The sequence below is a fragment of the Eptesicus fuscus genome, chromosome 2, assembly GCF_027574615.1.
Source record: "Eptesicus fuscus isolate TK198812 chromosome 2, DD_ASM_mEF_20220401, whole genome shotgun sequence".
Lineage (NCBI taxonomy): Eukaryota > Metazoa > Chordata > Mammalia > Chiroptera > Vespertilionidae > Eptesicus > Eptesicus fuscus.
Window position 1 is genome coordinate 85258716 of NC_072474.1, and position 25895 is coordinate 85284610.

Sequence of the window (25895 nt, forward strand, 5' to 3'; positions counted from 1 at the left end):
CTACAATAAAAACACTATGGAAGCTTTAGACTAGGAGAAGTCTAAAGTAGACTAGGAGAAGGGGAGGACCAAATTAGTGAACTAGAAGATAGGGAAGCAAAACACACCCAACAGTAGACTAGGAGAAGAGGAGGACCAAATTAGTGAATTAGAAGATAGGGAAGCAAAACACACCCAATCTGAACTGCAATTAGAGAAAAAAATCAAAATATAGGAGGAGAGCCTGAGGGAGCTTTGGGACAACATGAAATGAAGCAACATACATATAATAAGGGTGCCAGAATGACAAGAAGAAGAGCAAGGACTAGACAACCTATTCGAAGAAATAATGACAGAACATTTCTCTGATTTGGGGAAGAAAAAGTCACACAAGCACAGAGAGTCCCAAAAAAGATGAACCAAAAATGATCCACACCAAGACATGTCGTAATTATAATGGCAATCATTAACATCAAAGAGAGAATCTTAAAGGCTGCAAGAGAGACACAGAAAGTTACCTACAAGGGATCTCCCATTAGATTATCAATGATTTCTCAACAGAAACATAGCAGGCCAGAAAGAAATGGAAGGAAGTATACAAAGTGATGCAAAGTAAGGGACTGAATTCAAGAATACTCTATCCAGCAAGGCTATCATTCAAAATTGAAGACAAAATCAGGAGCTTCATAGACAAAGAAAAGCTAAGGGAGTTTATCACTACCAAGCCAGCAATGCAAGAAATGCTAAAGGGACTTGTGTAAAAAGAAGAAAAAAAATAAAAAGGGGAGAAGAAGGAACACAGGCAAAAAATATAAAAATGGCTACAAACAAGTACCTATCAATAATAACTTTAAATGTAAATGAACTAAATGCTCCAATAAAAAGACAGCGAGTGGCTGAATGGATAAGAAAATATGACCCATATATATGGTGTCTACAAGAGACCCATCTCAGAAAAAGAGACTGACACAGACTGAAAGTGAAGGGATGGAAAAATATCTTTCAGGCAAATGGAAATGAAAAAAAGCTGGGGTAGCAATACTTATATCTGACAAAATTGACCTCAAAGTGAAGGCCATAACAAGTGAAGTAGGGGACTTCAATATCCCAGTGACATCACTGGATAAATCCTCTAGACAAAAAATCAGCAAAGAAACAGCTATCCTAAATGACTTACTAGATCAGATGGACTTAATTGACATCTTCAGAACATTTCATCCCGAAGCCACAGAATATACATTCTTTTTAAGTGCACATGGGACATTTTCAAAGATAGATCACATATTAGGTAACAGGTAAAGTCTCTCTAAATTCAAGAAGATTGAAATCACATCAAGCATCTTCTCAGATCACAATGGCATAATATTAGAATTCAACTACAATAAAAACAATAAAAAAAACTCAAACACTTGGAGGCTGAATAGCATGCTATTAAACAATGATTGGGTTACCAAAGAGATCAAAGAAGAAATTAAAAACATCCTGGAAACTAATGACAATGATAACATAACAATCCAAAACCTTTGGGACACAGTGAAAGCAGTCCTGAGAGGGAAGTTCATAGCATTACAGGCCTACCTCAGAAAACAAGAAAAAATGGCAATAAATTATCTAACTATACAACTTAAAGAATTAGAAAAAGAACAACAAGAAAAGCCTAGAGTGAGCTGAAGGAAGGAGATAATAAAGATCAGTGTAGAAATAAATAACATAGAGAACAGAAAAACAATACAAAAGATCAATGAAACCAAGAGCTGGTTCTTTGAAAGGATAAACAAGATTGATGAACCTCTAGCCAGGCTCACCAAGAAGCAAAGAGAGAGGACCCAAACAAACAAAATCAGAAATGAAAGAGGCAAAATAACAACAAACCCTACAGAAACACAAAGGATTGTAAAATAATATTATGAACAACTCTATTCCAACAAACTTAATAACCTAGAGGAAATGGACATATTTCTAGAAAAATACGACCTTCCAAAACTCAATCAAGAAGAATAAAAAAATCTCAACAGGTGATAACTAAGGAGGAAATTGAAGCAATCATCAAAAAGCTTTCAGCAAACAACAGCTCAGGGCCAGCCGACTTCACAGGGGAGTTTTGCCAAACATTCAAAGAAGAACTAAAACCTATCCTTCTCAGACTATTCCAAAATATTCAAGAGGAAGGAACACTTCCTAGCTCTTTCTATGAAGCCAGCATTACCCTAATCCAAAAACCTGATAAAGACGCTACAAAGAAAGAAAATTACAGACCAATATCCCTGATGAGCATAGATGCTAAAATCCTCAACAAAATCCTAGCAAATCTGATCCAGAATTACATTAAAAAGATCATACACCATGACAAAGTGGGATTTATTCCAGAGATGCAAGGCTGGTACAATATCTGCAAATCAACAATCATGATACATCACATAAACAAATTGAAAGCCATAAATCACATAATCATATCAATTGATGCAGAAAAGGCATTTGACAAAACCTAACACCCTTTCCTGATAAAAACTCTCAGCAAAGTGGGAATAGAGGGATCATACCTCAACATAATAAAAGCCTTATATGACAAACCTACAGCCAACATCATACTCAATGGGCAAAAACTAAAACCATTTCTCCTAAGAACAGGAATGAGACAGGGATGCCTACTTTCACCCCTCTTGTTTGACATAGTACTGGAAGTGCTAGCCATAGCGATCAGACAAGAAGAAATAAAAGGCATCCAAATTGGAAAAGAAGAAGTAAAATTGTCATTATTCACAGATGATGTGATATTGTACTTAGAAAACCCTAAAGACTCCATCATGAAACTACCAGACTTAATAAATGAATTCGATAAAGGACAGGACAGGCTTTGATTTGGCTGCTGTGCCTGTACCCTGACCCTCTCCAGGACTTTGCCTCAGGAATGCTGACAATTCTCCAGTCCCAGGAAGTGGAGGAGCTGGGTCTTAACACCATTGAAAATGAACTGCCTTCTTATTGGATTTAAAGATCCTGGAAGGAGACAGTCGGACCACTGACCCTGTAGCCATTCCCTGCTCCTTCCCCCTTGCATGCAGCCTCTCTTCCTTATCCCTCTATACTCAGCCAGCTAGTAGGAGATGGGAGAGCAGATTTTTGTGGATGACCTGCTGCTCTCCCATATGCAGGCATTATTGGAATAAACGTTTACATATGATTCAAAAAATAAATAAAAAATAAATGAATTCGGCAATGCAGCAGGATACAAAATTAACACCTAGAAATCTGTGGCTTTTTTATACACCAATAATGAACTCACAGAAAGAGAAATGAAAAAAAAAATCCCATTTACCATTGTAACACAAAAATTAAGGTACCTAGGAATAAATTAAACCAAGGAGGTAAAGGACCTGTACTCAGAAAACTACAGAACACTGAAAAAAGAGATAGAGGAAGACATAAACAAATGGAATAATATTCCATGTTCATGGATTGGTAGAATCAACATCATTAAAGTATCCATCCTACCCAAAGCAATCTATAGATTCAATGCAATGTCCGTTAAAATACCAATGGCATACTTCAAAGATCTAGAACAAACTCTCCAAAAATTCATCTGGAACAAAAAAAGACCCCAAATACCTGCAGCAATATTGATAAAGAAGAACAAAGTTGGAGGGATCTCAATACCAGATATCAAGCTATATTACAAAGCCACTGTTCCCAAAACTGTCTGGCACTGGCACAAAACAGACATATAAACCAATGGAACAGAATAGAGAACCCAGAAATCGACCCAAGTCATTATGCTCAATTAATATTTGACAAAGGAGGCAAGAGCATACAATGGAGTCAAGACAGTTTTTTCAATAAATGGTGTTGGATGGATTGATACATGCAAAAAAAATGAAACTAGACCACCAACTTACACTATACACAAAAATAAACTCAAAATGGATAAAGGACTTAAACGAAAGACGGGAAACCATAAAAATCTTAGAAGAAGCCATTGGCAGCAAAATAGCAGATATTTGTCATAGCAGTATCTTTACCGATAAAGCTCCTAGTCTCCATACAGCAATGGAGACTAAGGAGAAAATAAACAAATGGGACTACATCAAAATAAAAATCTTCTGCACAGCACAAGAAAGCATCAACAGAACAACAAAAAGGTCCACTGCATGGGAGAACATATTTGCCAATGTTATCTCTGATAAGGGTTTAATCTCCAACATTTATAGGGAACTCCTACAACTTATCAAAAAATGGGCAAAGGACCTAAATAGAAACTTTTAGAAAGAGGACATACAGAAGGCCAAGAGACATATGAAAACATGCTCAAAGTCACTAATCATCCAAGAGATGCAAATCAAAACAACAATACGGTACCATCTCAATGGCTATCATGAACAAATCAACAAATGACAAGTGTTGGAGAGAATGTGGAGAAAAAGGAACCCTCCTGCACTGGTGGTGGGAATGCAAACTGGTGCAGCCACTGTGAAAAACAGTATGGCATTTTCTCAAAAAATTAAAAATGGAACTTCCATTTGACCCAGTAATCTCATTTCTAGGAATATATCCCAAGAAAACAGAAACACCATTCAGAAAGGATATATGCACCCCTATGTTCATAGCAGCACAATTTACAGTAGCTAAGATTTGAAAACAGCCTAAGTGCCCAGCAGCAGGTGAGCAGATTTAAAAAAGGTGGTACATCTACACAATGGAATACTACCCTGCTGTAAAAAAGAAGGAATTCTTACCATTTTCAACATCATGAAAGGAACTGGAGAGCATTGTGCTAGGTGAAATAAGCCAGTCAGAGAAAGATAAATATCACACCATCTCACCCATTTGTGGAATATAATGAACAACATAAACTGATGAACAAAAACAGAAACAGAGTCATAGAAGCATCTAATAGACTGTCCAACCTATGAGGGAAAGTAGGGGGTGAGTTGGTAAGAGATCAACCAAAGGACTTGTATGCATGCTTATAAGCATAACCAATGGACACAGACGGGGTCGGGGGGTGCGGGGGGGGGGGTGAGGGCATGTGCTAGGGGTTGGGAGTGGCTGGGGAGAAGTCAATGGAGGAAAAGGAGACTTATGTAATACATTAAACAACAAAGAATTTAAATTAAAAAAAAAAAACACATAGCATGTGCCAATCAGAATTTCTTCTCAGCTTTGGAGAGTTGCTTCATTGATTCAAGAAATGTTCATGGAGCATCTGCCTTGTGTCTGGTTCTATATTAGGCATTAGGGATATAGGAGTAAGCAGAATGGCTATGGTCTTACCTTCAAGGAATTTGCTAGAATACTCTAGCCACCGGGGTTTCCCCCATTGCACTGTCACTGCTGAGTATTGAGAGAGGGTCCAAAGGAACAACACTCATTTCTTTGTGAGACTCTTATGAAGAAGATTGCTAGAGAAGGTAGACTAGGCAAAGTCTTGAATCACGGGCCAAAGAACCTCCCCAAACTCTGCAGAATGTGTACAACTGGGATCTCCAGTGTGGGCTGAGAGGAGCTTGTCTTAATCCAATGAAATACATTACATACTTCCTGAGCCAAAGATGCCCAAGACTCCGTGCCAAGTGCTAAGGATACAGCCCTGCCTGCATAGGGTTTATAGACTAGCTGAGCAAGTCGTCAGTTAAACATGAAGTTGCAATATAGTGCTGTGAGCAAGTGTTAGAGGAGGAGCCTAACTCCAACTTGTGAGGCAGAGAGGACTTCTTAGAGGGAAGAGCCATCTCTGTGAACCCAAGAGAAATACAAATCTAGTTGGGGAGGAATCTCACGTGCATGGGCTTAAAGGTGAAAGAGAACACGAGGTCAGCAGTCGTAAAAGAAGTGTGGAATGGCTGGAATTTGGAATTTGTAAAGGTCCAGATGAGGAGGGGCCAGAGAGAGGCCAGGTCATGGAGCCTTTCAGGCCATGTTGAGTTTAGATTTAATTCTCTGAAACTACCAGACTTAATTTAAGGAGGGGAAGGACTGGGGCAGAGATGAATTTTAGGCAAGATCAGTATGGATGATGCCAGGAGGCATGGAGGTTCCCACTGCAATCCAGCAAGGTAGGGTGATTCCCTGGCCCTGGGGCTGATGGCAGGGGCTTTAGAGAAAATGAAACAGAGAGAAGGAAGTAGAATGCATGGCACTCTTTGATTGAATGTGAGCTGTGAGGAGGGGTCTGTAGTTTAGGCCAAAGTTGGTGCTTTTAACTCAGTTGGGGGACAAAAGGAACACAAATTTGGGAAGGCAAAGGAAGTGTCTACTCTTATAAATGATAGGTTTGGAAAAGCTCAGAAAAGAAGAATTACAATGAGGAGAAAATCCAGAATAGAATCTAAGTAACCCCAGCATTTTCTGGTGGTCAGAAAAGATGCTAAGAAGAAACAACCAAGAATCTTTATCTCCCAAATCCTCAGCTGTTGTCTCTGAATTCATACAATGGGAGTTAGTTACATTTAAAGAGCTGTCTACAGTAAACATCTAAGTACAACATTATAAATCTCGACCAGACATATCTGGTGATTTTGTATGTGTGAGTGATTACAAACATTCTATGAAAACATGAGAGCTTTAATTATTATGTGACTGGTAATACTAGATTATTTTTCCCTCATTTATACTCTTAAGTATACATTTGTATCCACATTTGGATTTCAGATCACCCAAAGACCCAAGCAGGGTGGAAGCCAGATCCTTGTCCTGAGGATACTTTACTAGGTCACTATCCCCAACCTTCACCTTGCACTGGAGAGATTGAGGCAGGTCTCACTTTTAGGGAATCAGTACTAATAAAAGCCTAGGTGGCATTTCGCCCTTGCGTCATCTCAAGATGGCCACCCCCACACTGTCACAAGACGGCTGCCACAAGATGGCTGCCCCATGTCGTCACAAGATGGCCACCCACGTCATCACAAGATGGCCACCACAAGATGGCCAGCAGGGGAGGACAGTTGGGGGCGAACGAGCCATCAGGGGAGGGCAGTTGGGGGCAATTGGCCTGGCAGGTGAGGGCAGTTGGGGGCAACCAGGCCAGCAGGGGAGGGCAGTTGGGAGGGGACCAGGCCTGCAGGGGAGGGAAGTTGTGGGGGACCGGGCCTACAGGGGAAGGCAGTTGGGGGCAACCAGGCCTGCAGGGGAAAGCAGTTGGGGGCGACCAGGCCAGCAGGGGAGGGCAGTTGAGGGCCATCAGGCCAGCAGTGGAGGGCAGTTGTAGGCGAGATCAGGCTGACAGGGGAGAGCAGTTGTGGTTGACCGGGAGAGCAGGGGAGGGCAGTTAGGTGCAATCAGGTCAGCAGGGGAGGGCAGTTGGGGGCAATTGGGCCAACAGGGGAGCAGTTAGGCATCAATCGGGCCAGTAGGGGAGCAGTTAGGGGTCAATCAGGCTGACAGGCAGAAGCAGTTAGGGGCACTCAGGCAGGCAGGCAGGCGAGCAGTTAGAAGCCAGCAGTCCTGGATTGTGAGAGGGATGTCCAACTGCCAAACATCCCCAGAAGTCAAACATCCCCCGAGGGGCCCAGATTGGAGAGAGTGCAAGCTGGGCTGAGGGACACCCCCCCCCAGTGCACAAATTTTGTGCACCGGGCCTCTAGTGAATATATATATATAATTGCAGTGACAAAGATTGCACATTATCCTCCAGTAATCATTCTCCTTTCTTTCTTAGTAATTGAGCTTCTGGTTTTGGGAGGTTTGTTTGTTCGTTTGTTTTTGTTCCTGGAACAAAATATTTCACAGTCTCTCTTGCAACTAGATGCAGTGATGAAGAAAACTTCTGGCCACTGAGATATAAGCAGAAATTGTGGGTGCAACTGCCAAGAAGCATCCTTAATAGTAAAGGGCACATCCCTCTCAATCAGTCTTTTTGCTGCATGGAAAGCAGATGTCTGACTGTATCTTCAGCAGCCATCTTATACTATGAGGCAACCTTTAAAAAAGAAAATTGTGTAGACCTAGCTGGTTTGGCTCAGTGGAAAGAGCTTCAGCCCCCTGACTGAAGGGTTCCAGGTTTGATTCCGGTCAAAGGCACATACCTGACTTGCAGGCTTGGTTCTGGGCCTTGGTCAGGGCGAGTGCAGGAGGCAATCAATCAATGTGTTTCTCTCACATCAGTGTTTCTCTCTCTCTCTCTCTCTCTCTCTCTCTCTCTCTCTCTCTCTCTCTCTCTCTCTGTCTCTCCCCTTCCCTTCCAATCTCTCTAAAAATCAATGGAAAAATATCCTTGGGTGAGGATTAACAAACAAACAAAAAAGGAAATTGTGCACAATCCTATATAATAAAAGGCTAACATGCAAATTGACCGAGCAGCAGAATGACCGGTTGCTATGACGTGCACTGACCACCAGGGGGCAGATGCTCAATGCAGGCCATAGCGGGAGCCTCTCCTGCCTCCATGGCAGCACTAAAGATGTCTGACTGACGGCTTAGGCCTGCTCCCCCTAGGACATCCCCCAAGGGTTCCCAGATCGCAAGAGGGCGCAGGCCGGACTGAGCCTCCCCACCCCCCAGTGCACGAATTTCGTGCACCAGGCCTCTAGTGGTGTAATAAAATGGAAAGTCCCTGATCCATGAACCTCCAAACAAACCCTGATAACCAACTGTCTTCTTGAAATAAAGGATAAATAAAATTATATCTTGTTAACCCTTTTTAAAAATATATATTTTTATTGATTTTAGAGAGGAAGGCGGGGGGGGGAGAGAGAGAGAGAGAGAGAGAGAGAGAGAGAGAGAGAGAGAGAGAGAGAGAGACATCAATGATGAGAGAGAATCATTGATTGGCTGCCTCTTGCACGCCCCCTACTGGGGATAGAGCCCGAAAACTGGGCATGTGCCCCTGATGGGAATCAAACCCAGGACCCTTCAGTCTGCAGGCTGACGCTCTATCCATTGAGCCAAACCAGCCAGAGCTTAATCCTTTTATTTTGAATTTTTCTGTTAGATGTAACCAAGCTTGATCCTGTTGGACAAAAAAGGTGCCACATACTACACACTTGACTAGCTCAGGGGAGGCCTGCATGATGGGTCTTACAAACTCAGACACCAAAATAATCACAGAAGATGGTCTGAACATAAAGATTCCTAACTAAAAAATGGGTAATAGTGATAGACATGCTCTAGGCCTGTAGCTTCCTTGACAAAGGTCAACTGTTACCTTTTTGCATCTAAGGTAACATACCCTTGGGATGTCAGAGTGATCTGCTTTTCCAGACCATACAGGTCACACCTACCCCACCAGAGCAAGAGACCACAGAACCCTCAGGTTATCTTGTTCCCTGAAGACCATCTCTGTGTGCTGTAAATGTTAACTTTTAACTAAACTATACCCACCAATATAAAAGAAGTATCTCCATTTTTAAATTCAGAGATTTCTCCACTTTGCTATCTCCCACCCCCTTAATCTACTACCAATGGATTTTGTGTGTGGGTGGGAGGGGGGTTCAGAAGGAGTCACCCCAAGATATGTCTCTGTGGTAGGCAGATTGTTTTGCACTAAAGGCAACTGTCAGCTGGATCAAGAGAAACTTCTTCCCTTCCCTTGACTACCGGGAAGAACTGCCGTTTGTCCACCATCCAGAATTAGGGGTCTTGCCCATAATGGGAGATTATCAGAGATTACCTCTTTTGTTCTATCGATAGGGTGGGGCAAACCTAGCTGCATTTCTTATCTCCTACCATGAGTCTTTGAAGCTCCTAAGACACCTTACTTCATCCCTAACTCAGAATGTCTTATATATCAAGCCCTCATTTTAACTCTGAACCTTTCATTCCTGTGGGGTCTCTGACTGTCACGTATACAGGGTTCCCATAGATATGTATGTATTAAATTTGATTATGTTCTCTTACTAATCTGTCTTGTGTCTATTTGATTATTGGACCAGCCAGTGGAACCTTGAAGTTAGAGGAAAGTTTGTTCCTCCCCCACAGTTTCCTGTGACTCTCTTTAGGTTTCTCCTCCTTTGATTCTAATGCATAAAATAAACTGCAAAACTGCCATTCTCCTGAGCATTTTCTCAATCAATTGAGATTTTTTTCTTAAAAAAAAAAAGTTTTATTGATTTCAGAGAGGAAGAGATAGAGAGAGAGATACAGAAACATCAATGATAAGAGAAAATAATTTATCAGCGGTCTCCTGCATGCCCCACACCGGGATCAAACTGCAATCCACTGAGATGTTGCTTCCTGGCAATTGTTGTCATTTTGGCTCACATAAACTCTTTATTACTTTTTCTGAGGCTGGATGTTCTTTCATGGACATTTACTTGGCATAGTGGACAGGTTCCAAAGAAGCCCACCAAGGACCACCCTGCAGGCCTGGACCCAGTGTTAGGTACCAGCAGGGGCCCATTGTGCCCAGCTCCCCACTTTGTATTGGGTGAACTTGGATGAGTTATTCTTGGAATTCTGGGCCTCCCTGTATCAAAGTAAGAGGCTCTGACATTATTTGAGTTGTTCTTTAAAAAAAAAATAAATCATGGGGTGGTGTTGTAGGTAGCGGATAGCACCAGGTATTAGACCCGTGGGGTCAGACTGGACCTGTGTTCAGCAACCTCAGTGCTTGAATTCTGGTTAAGAAAGAATTCAGAGCCAAGATTCAACCTGTAAGAGAACATTTATTTATAAAATCACAGAGGTAGAAGGAGTAATTAGTAAAAAAAAAAAAAGGGGGGGGGGAGCTTAGAAAAATGGGCTTAAGACACAAGTTATAGAGATAAAAGAAGTGTCCTTGGAGCTTGTAAGTGAGGAAAGTAATGGTAACTCACCTGAGGGAAGATGGGGAGAGGGAGGGAAAGGTGCAGGCATGCTTCCTGGAGAGAAAGGGAGACTTGCTGGGTCCTCCAACCTAAGGGTTTTAAGGGTCAGCATGGTCTCTATGGATAAGCTTTCTCTTTACCCCTAGTAAAACTCCTAGGTTGTCGAATATCTATACTAATAAAAGGGTAATATGCAAATTAGTCAGGACATCCTCACAGTAACAACGGAACAGCAGGCTGCATGGGGCAACAAGACCAGCATGGGGGTTAGTGAAGGATGACCAAATGACTGAACAGCAGGCTGCAAGGGGCGACCAAGCTGGTGGTGGGGTGGGGCAGTGAGGGGTGACTAGGACAGCAGGGGGGGCAGTTGGGGGCGACTAGGCTGGAGGCAGGGGGGCAGTTGGGGTTGACCAGGCCAGCAGTGGGGGCAGTTTGGGGTGATCAGGCAGGCGGGGGGGGGGCAGTTAGGGGTGATCAGGCAGGCAGGCAAGTGAGCGGTTAGGAGCCAGCAGTCCCGACTGTGAGAGGGATGTCTGAAAACCAGCAGTCGGACATCCCCTGAGAGGTCCCGGATTGGAAAGGGTGCAGGCTGGGCTGAGGGGACCCCTCCCCATGCACGAATTTCATGCACAGGGCCTCTAGTCTAAATATAGGCTACTAATTAACCATGAAAGACTCAATATCCTTTCCGTTTCTAAAAACAAATAAACAAAAAACAAAGTGTTCCTAGGTCTGACTGGATATTGTCACAATTTGACTGCAATTTTTTTCATTAACCCTTTGCACTCGCTTGCTTTTTTCTCGATTCCTTTATTCTAATGCTAACTGTGTCGAGTCACACTCGACATCCGAGTGCAAAAGGTTAATGGCCCATCCTCTATATGTCTTATTAAAATCTGATCCAATTCAGTGGGACCCAGAAGGAAAACTAGCTATAAAAGCTCTAAAGAAAGAATTATTTAAAGCTTTTTCTTGGGACACCTTACATATAAACATTTTTCATTTTTATACATGAAGATAAAGAAAATACTTTAGGATTTTTTAACTCAAAACCATAGAAATCATCATAGGATATTATAGTCAGCAATTAGACTTAGAGCCAAAGGCTCCCTCCCTGCATGACAGCCATCTCTGCTATAGCCATGTTATACAAACAAACAAGAGAAATAATTATGGGCTCTCCTTTAGTTATGTTCCTCATTCTGTTGAATCTCTACTGAACTTTAATCACCCTCAACACTTCTGTCAGTTGATTGGCTTCTAATGGCCTATTCTTGCTTTCTGCACCTAATATTCCTTTCACTTGATGGAACTGTATTTAAAAAAACACACAACAGACTTAATTCATTTTATTTTATAAAATTACTAGAGGCCCGGTGCATTAAATTCATGCCTAGCCTGCACCCTCTCCAATCTGGGACCCTTCAGGGGATGTCTGATTGCCAGATGTTCGGCATTCGGACATCCCTCTCACAATCCAGGACTGCTGGCTCCTAATCACTTGCTTGCCTGCCAGCCTGATAGCCCTTAACTGCTCCCCTGCTGGCCTGGTTGATGCCTAACTGCTCCCCTGCCAGCATGATCGTCCTCAACTGCCCTCCCCTGCCAGCCCAATCGCCTCCAACTGCCCTCCCCTGCCAGCCCAATCGCCTCCAACTGCCCTCCCCTGCCGGCACAATCACCCCCAACTGCCTTCCCCTGCAGGGCTGAGGGGACTGGGGGACTCCATCTGGATGAGGCAGGGCTGAGGGGACTGGGGGACTGAGGCTGGATGAGGCGGGCTGAGGGGACTGGGTGCCGCCATCTTGTGGCTGTGGGTGCCACCATCTTGTGAGGGTGTGATGGTCAATTAGCATATTCCCTCTTTATTAGTTAGGATGTGGTGGCCACAGCTGGAGCCTGAGTCCTCTGCACAAGGAGGAGGTCTTACAGATGGTTAGTGATTCCTGATAGGGAGACTTGGTGAATACAGTCTGTTTTCAGATGTTGGAGTGAGGTAGTTTTAGGTCTTGGAGAAGGCAGCAAAGGTGGCCTTGGAGAAGTTTCCCAGGGTGGCAGAGCAGTCTGTGGCTAAGGTGTAGCAGTTGTCAATACCGGCCATCAGCAGCAGCTTCTTGGGCACAGGGCTGAGATGATGCCAGTGTCCCCGGAGGGTGGGGATGAGGCACACCAGCACAGAGCCTTAGGGGTTGGTCACCTTTCAAGGCATGGTGTGGGGCTTGCTAATCTTGTTTCTTCTGTAGCCTTGCCACACAGGGACAATAGAGAGCTTGGCCAAAATAATGACCCCCCCAGATGGCAGTGGCTAGCTCCTTAGAGCACTTAACAGCCAGACCAACATGTCCGGTGTAGTCTCCAATGATGATAAATGCTTTGAACCAGGTCCTCTGGCCAGGATGTGTCTGCTTTTGTGTAGACATAATCTTTAAGACCTCTTCATATCCTTGACCACATGGCCCAGCTTGGTGATGTAAATCCCCTTCTTGTCCTTGGCCTTACCTCTGTGAACTCCACATTCTTGGCCCTAACCTGACCCGGCCACAACCTTTTCCTGGATGCCACTGCCAAAAGGAAGCCGCTGTAGCATCTCATTCCAGGGTCCTGGGGCCTTCAGGCCTTCCTGCAGTCATCCGCCGTTTGGTGTTTTCTCTAAGAAGAAGGATATAACAATCTTAACCCAGCAACTTTGCTACCTTCCTTGCAGGATGGAGACATCCAACAAGTGTGTTTTGCTTACTGACCACTTTCTTGTTCCTAGGAATGATTTATAGGAAACTCTTATTGACTAGAGGCCCAGTGCACGAAATTCATACACTGGTAGGGTCCCGATTAGCAGCCAGCTGCCGGCTGGGACCTCCCTCCTTTTCCCCGGTCACCTGCCGCCACCACCGCTGCCACCACCGGCCAGGGCCTCCCTCTCATCCTGCTGCCGGCCCCACCCTCTGGTCGAACTCCCAGATGAACTCCCGGTCGAGGGAACAATTTGCATACTATGTTTTTATTATATAGGATAATGCTGCTTAATTTGGTTTACAGATGGATCATATCTGAAAGATGGACAGGAACATTGTCCAGCTGGATATGTAATAACTTCCACGATGGACATCATTGAAGGTTGTTCTTTACCTGAATAAGATCTGCCTAACAGGCTACATTAATTGCTCTAACTGTAACTTGAACTTGTCAATCGGCCAAAGAACAAAATCCAGTATTTACATTGATAGTTAAATTTGGAATTTAAATTTGAATTCTGGCTAAGAAAGAATTCTTATTAATTACTAATTACTTATTACTAATCACTTATTAATTCTACTAATTACTCCTTCTACCTCTGGGATTTTATAAGTAAATGTTCTCTTACAGGTTTCCTATGCCTTGGGTGTAGCTCACAACTTTGGAATGTTATGGAAGCAGTGAGGCTTCTTAACATCCTCAGGGCAGCCCATAAAGAATGAAAAACAGGTTGCGAAAGTGTTAGATGCCAAACAGCAACTGGGACAGCTGGCAATTACCAACATTTCAGGACATTCTAATGCTGCCATCATGGAAGCAAAAGGAAATTATTTAACTGATGCTACAGCTAGACAGGTAGCATTAAACAGCCAAATTATCCAGACCTGAGAATTCTCCTTGCTCCCTACTAAATCCATAAAAGATTTTCTTTTACAGTTCCAACTGATAGCTACAGAAGAAGAAAGGAGGATATGGCAACCAAAGGGGGAACTTTGGCCCAGATAAGCAGATATGCTTTGGACCCAACGGGAAACCCATCTTACCTATAGGGGCTCAATTACCTAAACTTCAACAGGTACATGAGCTAACACATTGAGGCCCTTAGAAGATGATTTCATGGAATAAACAATATAGGGTGGGAAATAATACAATAATTAATAAATAATAATACAAGATAAACTCTGTTTATCGTCCAAATGTAAACTTAAATTTGCCCACCCCTCTATTACTGGAAACTCCTACTATAGCTTACAAAGTGTATAATAGATGTTCTATGTCCCAAATATAACCCTAGAAAATCACTTCATGGGTCCCAAGAGCATTTCCTATTTCCTTTAGGTTAATCTGAAGTATGGTAATTGGATTTTATCCAAATGCCACCATCTCAAGGATACAAACAGTTGTTAGTTCTGATCTGTAGGTCTTCTCACTGGGTTAAGGCATTACCTTGCAGAAAAGCAACAGCCTTAATGGTAGGTAATTTTTTACTGGGGGGGAAATTCCCAATTGCAGAGTTTTCTCTGAGTTACATAGTGACCAAGGAATTCATTTCACTGGGCAAATAATGCAATCCATCTGTAACATTTGGCCTATGCTACAGCATTTTTATTGGATTCATTACCCCAGTCCTCTGGATTAGTGGAATGTACAAATGGTACAATTAAAACTCAACCAGGTAAAATTTTAAAAGCTTTTAATCTCTCTTGGCCAAAAGCTCTCCCTATAGTGATTGTCAACCTGAGATCTACTCCTTTTTGTAAACACAGTCTTTCTCCTTGTTAAATAGTCACTTGTCACCTTATGCATCCGGATAAAGGGGCATATGAACCAACCTTACTAAAAGGGGACATCCTGAATTATTATCAAGGACTTATTAACCAGCTTAAAGAAAATGATAAACTAGTAACTGATTCATTTCACAATGTGCCCTGGGAGATGAAGATTTCAAAGACCATGACTTACAACCAGGAAATATTGTCCATTGGAAAATACATCAATTAAAGATTCTCTCCAGCCCTAGCTAGTGTGGTTCAGTTGGTTGAGCATTGTCCCGTGCTACGAAAGGTCACTGGTTCAATTCCCAGTCAAGGCATTTACCCAGGTTGCAAGTTCAAGCCCTGGTTGGAGTACATACTGGAGGCAACCAATCGATGTCTCTCACATCAGTGTTTCTCTTTCTCCCTCTCCTTTTCCCTCTCTCTAAAATCAATAAAAATATTAAAAATAAATAAATAAGGACTCTCTCCAACCTTGTTGAAAGGGACCTTATAGGGTATTACTAACTAATCCATGTGCAGCTAAACTTAAAGGTGTTAATTCAAGGATTTATATTTCTCATTTTAAAAAAATGTTTAAGGTGCCTCACTGCAAATGGACATCTGCCCCTGTCTCTGACACTCACCTCTGCCTACAGCAGACATCAAAGGCTCCTGGAAGACAAGAAGCCACCGACATCAGAGGTAGATGGATATCCCAAGACCTCAAGAAGGCCTGTATACCTACAAACTGATGTTGAACTTTGTTTGATCGTCTTTGCCCATCTACTAGTAATATTAGTCATTATAATACTTGTTCTTTGGATTTTTCTCAAACTTTGTTCTTATATAGCCCAACTATTAATAATTGCTAAAGGTATATAAGATGACTTTTATATTAATAATAATACTCTTTATGGTTTCTCTTGAAATTTAGAAGGACTATTATTACAGAAGAAGGGAAAGAGAGGAATGTGTTTTTGAGAGAAGTTAAAAGGAAGTAGTTTATCCTAATAAGTTGGTTATTTCTGAATGAGTAAAAAGAGACAAACTAAGAAGGACAAGGGGCATTGTAGAAGGTTAGTAGAAAAGGAATCTTGAGAAAGGAATTTTATATATAAGTGCTAGAACCCAATTATGGGAACATGCTTACCCCTTAACCCAATAACTACTAACTATGTTCATTCAGATGGAAGCCGAAGTGGCTATTTTAAAAAACGGCCCTCTATAACTGCTGCTGAGGCACAGGCCATTTACTTATGAAACCCTTACTGTCCTCTGACCTCTGGAAATTTTTTGATGGTAATTGTAATTTGTGCCATTGCATCCTCACAGCCTTGACCCCAATTAAACCTTAAAGTTAGTTTCTAATTGCACAACTAGCAGGAATCAGATTAATAATAAATGGTACTTGAGTGTTTCCAATGTGAAGTAGATAAGTCATATTAAAATGATGATGAAGATGATGATGATAGTAATAATAATAATAATAATAATAATAATAATAATAATAATACCACCAGTAAATGGGAACCCATCTCATGGTCGCATTGTGAAAACTGAAGAAGTATATGGGGTGCCTCAAACTGTGAGTAAATGTTATACTGTGGTAGACGGACAACAGCAGAGCAAGGACGATGGGTCAGGTGTAGACGGCCACCAGGATGGAAAGCTCCCCCCCCCCGTCCCCCCCCCCGCCCCCGTGCCTACCAAAGGACAATTGTAGGGTGGGACCTTGCCCCCAGAGTGACCTTTCCCCCCTAGCATATCACTGGTCATGGTTTGGACCCCCTGACCTTTCCTTCCTAGCGATAACATTTAGACCTCAGTTGTATTTTAGCTCCAGGCCTAGAAAAGCAACAAAACCAGACAAGTGACACCAAGGCTGCCCTCAGCACTAGCTGCATTGAATAATGACTTCCCTGCCCTGGCATCAGCCAATCAATCAGTGGAGACCATAACCCTGAATATTCTATTAAGAAGTTCTCCTGGGACCTCCCCTAAAATCTCTACCCTTAAAACCCTTAGGACAGAGGAACCCAGAGTGTTCTCCCTCCCAGGAGCATGGCAGTGCCTTTCCCATCCTGCCACCCCACCCCCCACCCCCCGCCCCAGGCACATTACCATTAGCTTCCTCACTCCCAAAGCACTCCCAACTAGAGGCCCGATGCACGAAATTTGTGCAAGGGGCTCGGCCCTCGCAGCCCCAGCTGCCTCGCGGCCCCGCCCACTAGTAGTTACGGAAGGTTGTTCCACTGCCCATCTGGTCTAATTAGCATACTAACTCTTTATTATAGAGGATGCTTACAGTTTGAGTCTTGGCTCTGAATTGTTTCTTAGCCACAACTCAAATACTGAGGTTGCTGAACACAGGTCCGGTCTGACCCCACCAGTCTAACACCTGGTGCTATTCCCGCCACCTACGACAATTCTAGATTCAAAACACAGAAAAGTGAGCAGACAGCAAAACTTGGATCATGATAGCTTGTAGGTTAGAAATAATGCAGATTTTTTTTTTTTCTTAATGAAGGCCCATAAGACCTGACTGCCTCCCATTTATCTGCCTTTCCTTTTTGAGAAAAAAATGTGGCCTTGACTTGCCTCCAAGGTTGGAGTCTTACTGCATCTCCAACAGTCCATCATTTCACAAGACGAACACCGATCCTAAGACATCCTAGGAATGAGCCTTCCTAGCCCCATGGGACCACATTATTCTCCCAAGAGGTTGGCCATCAATGCATTCTTCCTATTGATGTATGACCAAAAGGAGGAATTGTGGACCAAAAGGGGGCCACATACTAAACCTCACAAGCTCAGGGGAGGCCTGCATAGTGGGCCCTACACGCTCAGAGGCCAAAAGAAATAACATAGGATGGTCTGGACAGAAAAATTCCTAACTGAAAGTGGGCCATGACAGGTAGTGGTATCCTAGGCCTGTAGCTTCCTTGACAAAGATGAACCTTTACCTTATCCGAGTCTGTCTACTGTCTTTTTGGATCTAAGATAACATACCTTTGAAATGTCAAAATGACATTCTTTTCGCGGCGCTCAGGGCACAGCCACTGCAACAGAGCACGAGACCAAAGAACCCCTTACAGTTATCTTGTGGCCAGCATACCATCTCTATGTGCTCTACATGTTAATTATTAACTATACCGTACTCACCAATGTGTCTTCCCCTTTTACTTTTTATCGAACCGAGATTTTCCTGCTTTGCTTTCTCCTGCCCCCTTCATTTACCACCAATGGATTTTGTGTAACCCTCCTTAAATAAGCTGCAAAACTGCCATTCTCCAGGGCATTTTCTCAATCCATTGAGATTTTGTGTCCTGGCAATTGTTGTCATTTTAGCTCAAATAAACTCTTATAAGACTTTTTCTTGCTCTGGCAGGGTAGCTCAGTTGGTTCGAGCACCGTATCAATACACCAAGGTTTCGGGTTTGATCCCTGTTCAGGGCACATACAAGAAATAACCAATGAATGCAAAAATAAGTAGAACAACAAATCTTTCTCTCTCTTTAAATATATATGTGTGTGTGTGTGTGTGTGTGTGTGTGTGTGTGTGTGTGTGTGTGTGTGTGTTTTAAACAAGACTTTCTTAGGCTGGGCATTCTTTTGTTGACAATCTTAACTAATAAAGTTAGAAAGGGTTTGCTCATTCTAACTATAAACACAACCACCCTCACTCAAAAATGAAGTGTCTGGGGATAGAAGAGCTGAAAACACATACACAGCTGTGTGATATCTCCCTTAAGCCTACCAAAACTTGGATGTCTCCCTGCTGACGTGCTCACATTTACAGGGTTCCTGTGAGATTCTCAGTGTGTGTGTGTTTACAACACTCTATTCAGACATGCTGCTTGTTCAACTCGATCTGGCTCTGCATAGTCAGTGACATAAACAGAAATCTGAAGGAGACAAAAAAAGAACATGTTAGTTCTCTTCTCCTGGTCTTCTCCTAACTATAATAACATCCTTCATTATATGCTTGTTCTTACCCATTATTCTATTTTTATTGTCTATGCACTTCGGGCCTTCTCTCTGTCACTTCCAGCTCTTCAATGTATCTACATTCTCACTTGATTTTTTTAGTGCTTTAAAAATATACCATCAGCCTTGGCCCAAGTGGCTCAGTTGGTTGGATGTTGTCCCGTGCACCAGGAGGTGGCTGGCTCAATTCTGGGTCAGGGCACATGCCCTGGTTTGGGGGGATGTGCAGGAGAAGGCAGTCAATCCATGTTTTTCTCACATTGATGTCTCTCTCTCTCTCTCTCTCTCTCTCTCTCTCTCTCTCTCCCCTCTCTCTCTTTCTCTCCTCTTATCTCTCTCTCTCTAAAAAATCAATTAAAAGTTTTTTTAAATGCCTTCAGAAAGGTAAACTGCGTGCCCACATTTTGAGGTAATAAAATGATCTGTAGGTCAACCGTCCATAGAGTCTAGGCCAACTTCCACCAGGCCCTTGGCAGAGAAATGCAGCCCCAGGAGGCATGGAGACGATGATTTTGGCTGGAATCAGGAATTTAAGCAGAGAACTCTGAGTTTCTCCTTTCCCTGCGTTAATGTGGCTACAGATACACATTGTCCTCTGGGTGCTAATCTCAACTGTCCCACCCAGATACCACTGAGTCTTTAATCATATGTTCTTTCTGCTCATTTTGAGTGAAGGGGTCCCTCATACCCCTAAAGAATCAAAATCAGCTCTCCTCGTGACCTCACGTTACCAGTCTCCTCAGCATGTGACCTGCTGGATTGCTGGGTTTTATCAGGCAGCTGACAAATGTTTATTCAGCATCTCTGGTGCCAGGCATTGTGCTCGACTCTGGGGTGCTGTGGTAGAGAAACAAACAAGAACTCTGCACTGTGGGGCTCAGCTTCTGGTGGGGAAAACAGACGGAAAACAAACCGGGCCCTGATCACATGGCAGGCGTGACAAGTGCTCTGATGTCATCTGGTGCTGTGGGAGGCTCTGTGGGAAGCCAGAGCTGGTCCCATACCTCAGGGAATATTCCCCAAGGAAGTGATATTTACAACTGTGAGCCATTCTGGGGAAAGTAGTTCTATTCTGCTGTTGTTTTTAAGTGATTCAGAAGGTTAGGTCCCATAAGACGTATATGGTTGGGATAGTTTCAGAGTGTCCTCTCCTGGTTTTGAAATGATAGTTTTTATTGTCCCAACTGAACTGTAATTTTCTGATTCTTGAATTACAAAATGATTGAATGCACTCAACTAAGAAACTGTCCTGTTCAAAAGAGACATTTGGGTTCCCCTGGGATTGAAATTTGATTGCAACCGAGACTCCAGACATCCCCAAATCTCTTCCTTTGACATCCAGGGGTGACATTGTCTTGGGGAGATAAGAGGAACACGTGCTGTCACCCAACTCCCTGAGCTAATGTTTCACAAGTTGACAATGACAGAGTGATTGCCTTTGATTAACCACATTTTCAATTATCCACTGGGTACATACAGACTAGTAGAGTATGCACTGCAAAATAAAGAACCCAAGACCCTTCAAGGATTTCATATTGTGTGTGCCTTCAGTTAATTATTTTATTGCCCCCTAAGTGTGTTTATGAAATGACTTCACTGCTTAGTAGATGTCTCAGTAGTTAATGCGGATTCCTCCTGGGAGAATACCCGACCTGTTGAGTTCTGGCTCTGATTTAAAACCACTAGAGGGCGTGCGAGGCCAGCTCAGGTTCCAGCTAGGTCCATTCTAGGAAAGTCCACAATAGTACCTGAAAGGAAGCCACCAAGTGTTCCCCCAATGTTCTGGAGAGGAACCAGGTCAGGACCTCTCCCTTCCCTCAGACTCCCCAGTCACCCCTAAAAACTGGTTCCATTCCAGAAGCCTGAAATTGCACTTCTCCAGAGTCATCTCAGAACACTAAGGTGTGTGTGTAATGAGGGGAGGTGGGGGTTGGGAGGGGGGTTTCAGTGCAAGGGGGAGGGGAGGAGGGCATTTGCTGTATTGAAAACTAAAGCCAGTTTCCATCCCCTACCAAATGCCAGGCTCTGTGCTAGGTCGACAGGTAATTTCAACATAAAACGGTTGGTGATAACAGAGGTACAAATAGAAAGCCATGAACACACAGAACTGAGTGCTTTACCGAACTTCAGAGGTTGGGGGAGGCTTCCTAGAGCAGTGTCTAAACCAAGACTTGAAGAATAAGTAGAAATAACTAGGGAAGAAAGGGAAGAAAGGTCTTCCTTTAGAGGGAACAGCTTGAGCCAAGGCACAGAGGCCAGAGTGGGGAGAGGAGAGGCAGGGACTGGCAGTCCGTACGCAACTCCAGAGCAGATCTGAAATCCAACAGGCCCACAGGGACTTCAAAGAGATAACTCAGGACCTGAACTTAAGTTCAACTCAAATTAAAATGTCCAAAATTGGCTCCTGACTCAGTCCTCATAATGTTCAAGCTGCATTGGTTGCTGGAATTCTCAAACATTAAAACAAAAATCTTAGCTGCTGGTAAAGAATGTTGTAGTAAGATTTGCACTTATTACACACACACACACACACACACACACACACACAACAAACAAACAAACAAACAAAAACAACAACAATATGTTGACAGACTGTCCTGCATTGTGGAGCTAAAAGAGTTAGCTTTCTGAGGCTCCCCCATGGAAAAAGCTGTCTTAAGTCAGCAGGCATTATTGGAGATTGGCCCTATGAAAAACCTGATATAAGTACTATAGGTTATCCCCATTATGTCTACTTGGGAACATTAAGGCCAAGTGAACCATCGTGATTTATCCAACTAAAAGACATGTTTTTATGGTTAAGTCATGTTACTACAGAAACAAATATCATTTGATGGATACATGCATACCCCTTTAAGAAGAATCTTGATCGTTCAGATCCAATACCTATTTCCATTCTGGTTGATTTCAGGCTTGACAGTGATGACTTCCAATCTTTGCATTTAATTCTCTACCACTAACCCATCTTCTACAAAGTAAAGTGCAACGACATGATTTTATCTGTAAAACACATGCATGAATGTAAATGTTATTTAATACTCCTAAGGCATGGGTCATTAGAAACACACCAAACTATCATGCATGCAAAAAGTAAGGAGTGACTAAATTCTATCAAAGATTTCTGTGGGTCACCTGAATTTCCCAGTGACAGAATCTGTATGACATTTGACAACTCTGGCATATGTAGCTGCTGTTTCTCTAAGTCCAAAACCAGCTAAACATCAGCACTTCATAGGGTTTAACATAATACCTAATGTATTAACTAGTCTATTATTCCAGGTAGAAATTCACATTACATACTTAATACATTAATTGTCTATAGCTATGTGCTTGAATACTTAATTTTGGCCTGACATGTAAATGAGACTAGATATATTTCTAATCAAAAACAACTGAAAACTCCAGGCTCACACTTCAGATAGTGGTTATCTTATCTGCCTGTCTGAGCGCTGTTTGCTTCCCCTCAAGCCACCCATAAAACCTGAGAAAGTGGAATTGGCCACTCAAGAGTTCCCTGCCCCCACCCCACCTGGATGACAGAGGAAGAGTGGGTCTGATGGGTGCTACTTAAAACAGTGGCTTGCCAAGATGACTGGTGAAAATGCACAGCCCTCTCCATGAGTGTTACAAGTTTCATTCTAAAGCTGTGTGACAATCACATCCTTACATCACAATTGCACATACTAGTACCTTCCGGAGCTTAAATGCCAGCAGCATGTACATATTTCAATTACCCTGATACTTTCAAATCCAGACAGACTACTGGAAGTACAGGTCACTTCTTTGATTTCAGTTTTTTTATTTCATTTTAGATGACCCCATATTCCCATGCCATTTTCCAAAAGTTTCTGAATAGCTAGCTTCTTCAATGCCCCTCACAGCCAAGGGCTGAAAGGGCCACAATTCTCGGCCACTTGCCCAAGCAAACTGAGGGGGAGAGGTTGGTGACTCATCCAAGCTGTCATTATCGGGTAAGGTAAGAACGGGGGCCCTCCTGGCTTCCAGCAGTGGTCTCCCACAGCCATCTTCATGCTGTTTGCAGTTAGAAATAATTTATGTAAACAGAATGAGAATAGAGTTGCTCATCAAGAAGCTCGGAGGTAAAATGCTTTTTTCCTCCTTTAATCTGAGCAGGGTAGGTTTTCCTGTGTCTTTTTCTAGTCTTATGATTCATATCATATAAATGCCACGAAAGTCAAAAGCTTATGGAATACCTTTCTGAGCAAGGCTGGGAGCTTGCTAGGTGACCAGGAAGGGACACCATAGAAGTTACAAGAAATAGAAAGCTATTTCCCAAAAGTTTACAATCTGGTCTTTAAGAAACAGCTCATTAGCATATGAACAAAATCAGACAGTAAGTGCCTGCCTGTAGGGTAGGGATGTGGCTTGAACAATGAGGATTTTCCTGGAAGCAGGATTTAGGCTCTGACCAGGTCAGGATTCAACTGGTCCAATTCAAATGACTCCTCTAAACTTGCTTCTTCCCCTAAATTCTCTCAATTGTTGCTATCACAACCCCAAGGGTCCCTCCAAGCGGGGCATTATCTTTGACTCGTTCTTTTTCCTCCCCATCTGAATCTGTTCAGTCTCTAAGGCCTCAAGATTTATCTCCCAAATCTTTCTTTGCACCATATTTTCCTTTCCTCCCCTCTTGCCTCCAGGGCCTTATTTGAAGTCCTCAGCATCTCTCCTCCAGACTGATCACAGCCCCCTAACTGCTTGTCCCACTCTAATCTTCACAATACCACCAGAGGGATCCTTCCAGAATGCAAATCTGACTGTGGTCCCCCAATGACTATATGACCAAGTTGATTTCAGAGAGGGAGAAGGAGAGAGAGATAGAAACATCAATGATGAGAGAAAATCATTGATGGACTGCCTACTGCACGCCCCCTACTGGGAATCGAGCCCACAACCCAGGCATGTGCCCTTGACTGGAATCGAGCCAAGGACCCTTCAGTCCACAGGCCGACGCTCTATCCACTGAGCCAAACTGGCAAGGGCCCCAACTATCTTAACTTCCAACACCATAGACTGGTTTTGCCTGCTTTAAAGCTTTCTGGAAATAGAATCATACAATGTGCATGCTTCTGTATCCGGCTCCTTTTACTCAACACTTTGTTATTGAAATTCATTCATGTTCTTGCTTGTAAGTTGTAGTTTGTTTATTCTCATTTCTGGGAAGTATTCCACTGCATGAATTCCCCTCAATTTACTTACCCACTCTACTGTTGATAGCTACTGAGTATCCAGTTCTTAGCTATCAAGCATAATACTGTTGTGAACATTCTCATGCCTGACATTCACAATCTCATTTGGTGAGCCTATGCATGCATTTCTGTTGGGAATATAGCTAGGAGTGGAATTGCTGGGTCGTAGGGGGTGCATACTCCAAGTAGTTGTACCCATCTATGCTCTCACTAGCAGTGTATGAGCCTTCCATTTGCTTTGTGCCCTTGCCAACTCTTGATGTTTATCTGTCTTTTTCATTTCAGACATTCTCATGGTCAGTATGCTTGTTCATTAATCTGGCCAATGTCACTTCCTACTTAACATCCTTCAATGGCTTCTCATCTAATTTAAAACAAAACCCAAACTCCTATATGTGGCCTTGCATACCCCTCCAATGTCACCCATATCACTTTCTTTTCTTACATTCTACACTGGTCTTTTCCTTCTTAAAACTTATCAAGATCTTTCCCACCTCTGGACCTGCACACAGTTTCCTCACCTGGAAAACTTCACTCCATCCCATCCTCTCTCCACCCCCTACACAAGCCTTCCTTCCTACCCTTCATATCTCAGATTTAAAGTTTGTTCTTTGTGAGTGCTCCCTCCTATTCTTCCTTTCATAGAAATAATCACACAGTTCTGCGATAAGTTACTTCTCCTCTTTGTCCTCCTTCTCCTAGTTCTTGTCCTTGTCCTCCTTCTCCTCATCCTTGTCCTTGTCCTTCTCCTCCTTCTTCATCTTTTTCTTTGTCTTCTTCTTCATCTTCTTCTCCTCATCCTTGTCCTTGTCCTTCTCCTCCTTCTTCATCTTTTTCTTTGTCTTCTTCATCTTCTTTTCGTCTCTCCTATTAGACTGTTAAGTCCTTGCAAACTGGGAGCCTGTCTGCTTCATAAACCACTCTGTGTCCTGTGCCTGGCAGATAGAGCTTGGCATATACCAGGTAATTATCAAATGTGTATTGAAGGAAAAAGTGAATGAATCCAGTCTATTTCAAATGATGAGTAAAATAATGTTTAACATCATCTTTGAAAGTGGAGTTTTGACATTCACTGAAGGAAGGAATCTCTGCCTGGGTGCATGGAAAAAACATGACCAGACCCTAACTGGTCAGTTCAGTTGGTTACAGCATTGCCCCAATACACCAATGTTGTGGGTTTGATCCCTGGTCAGGGCACATACAGGAATCAACCAATGAATGCATGGAAAGATAGAACAGTAAGTTGATGTTTCTCTCTTCCTTCCTCTCTCAAGGATCAAGGAATAAAATTTAAAAAAAAAAAAAAAAGTAAAAGCATGGTCAGAAGTGGACATGGAGAGGGCCTGAGGGATGAACTAGCAGCATTTAGACAAGCAGCGCAGAGCTTGACTGAAAAAAGACAGAGTTAGGGTTAATCCTGAAGAAAGGGAAAATGACTTAGTCCCTAGAGGGAGTGGTTTGGGTACTCCAGGAATGAATCTTTTCAAAAA

General features: G+C 42.8%; 1 long non-coding RNA gene and 1 pseudogene across 3 annotated transcripts in view; both read right to left on the reverse strand.

The window, feature by feature from the left end:
- Nucleotides 1–12644: 12644 nt before the first annotated feature.
- On the reverse strand, nt 12645–13239 carry LOC114231034 (40S ribosomal protein S2-like; annotated as a pseudogene).
- Nucleotides 13240–13293: 54 nt separating this feature from the next.
- The window catches only part of LOC129152035 (uncharacterized), a 45617-nt gene continuing 33015 nt past the window's right edge, over nt 13294–25895 (reverse strand). For 2 of the 3 annotated variants that reach the window (XR_008558759.1, XR_008558760.1), the window contains 4 exons: nt 22045–22195; nt 19927–20032; nt 18966–19113; nt 13294–13367 (listed from right to left, as the gene is read on the reverse strand). This is a non-coding gene — a long non-coding RNA (uncharacterized LOC129152035). Of the gene's footprint in view, nt 13368–18965; nt 19114–19926; nt 20033–22044; nt 22196–22724; nt 22784–25895 lie in introns of those variants that run through there. The other variant, XR_008558758.1, reaches the window with a different exon arrangement.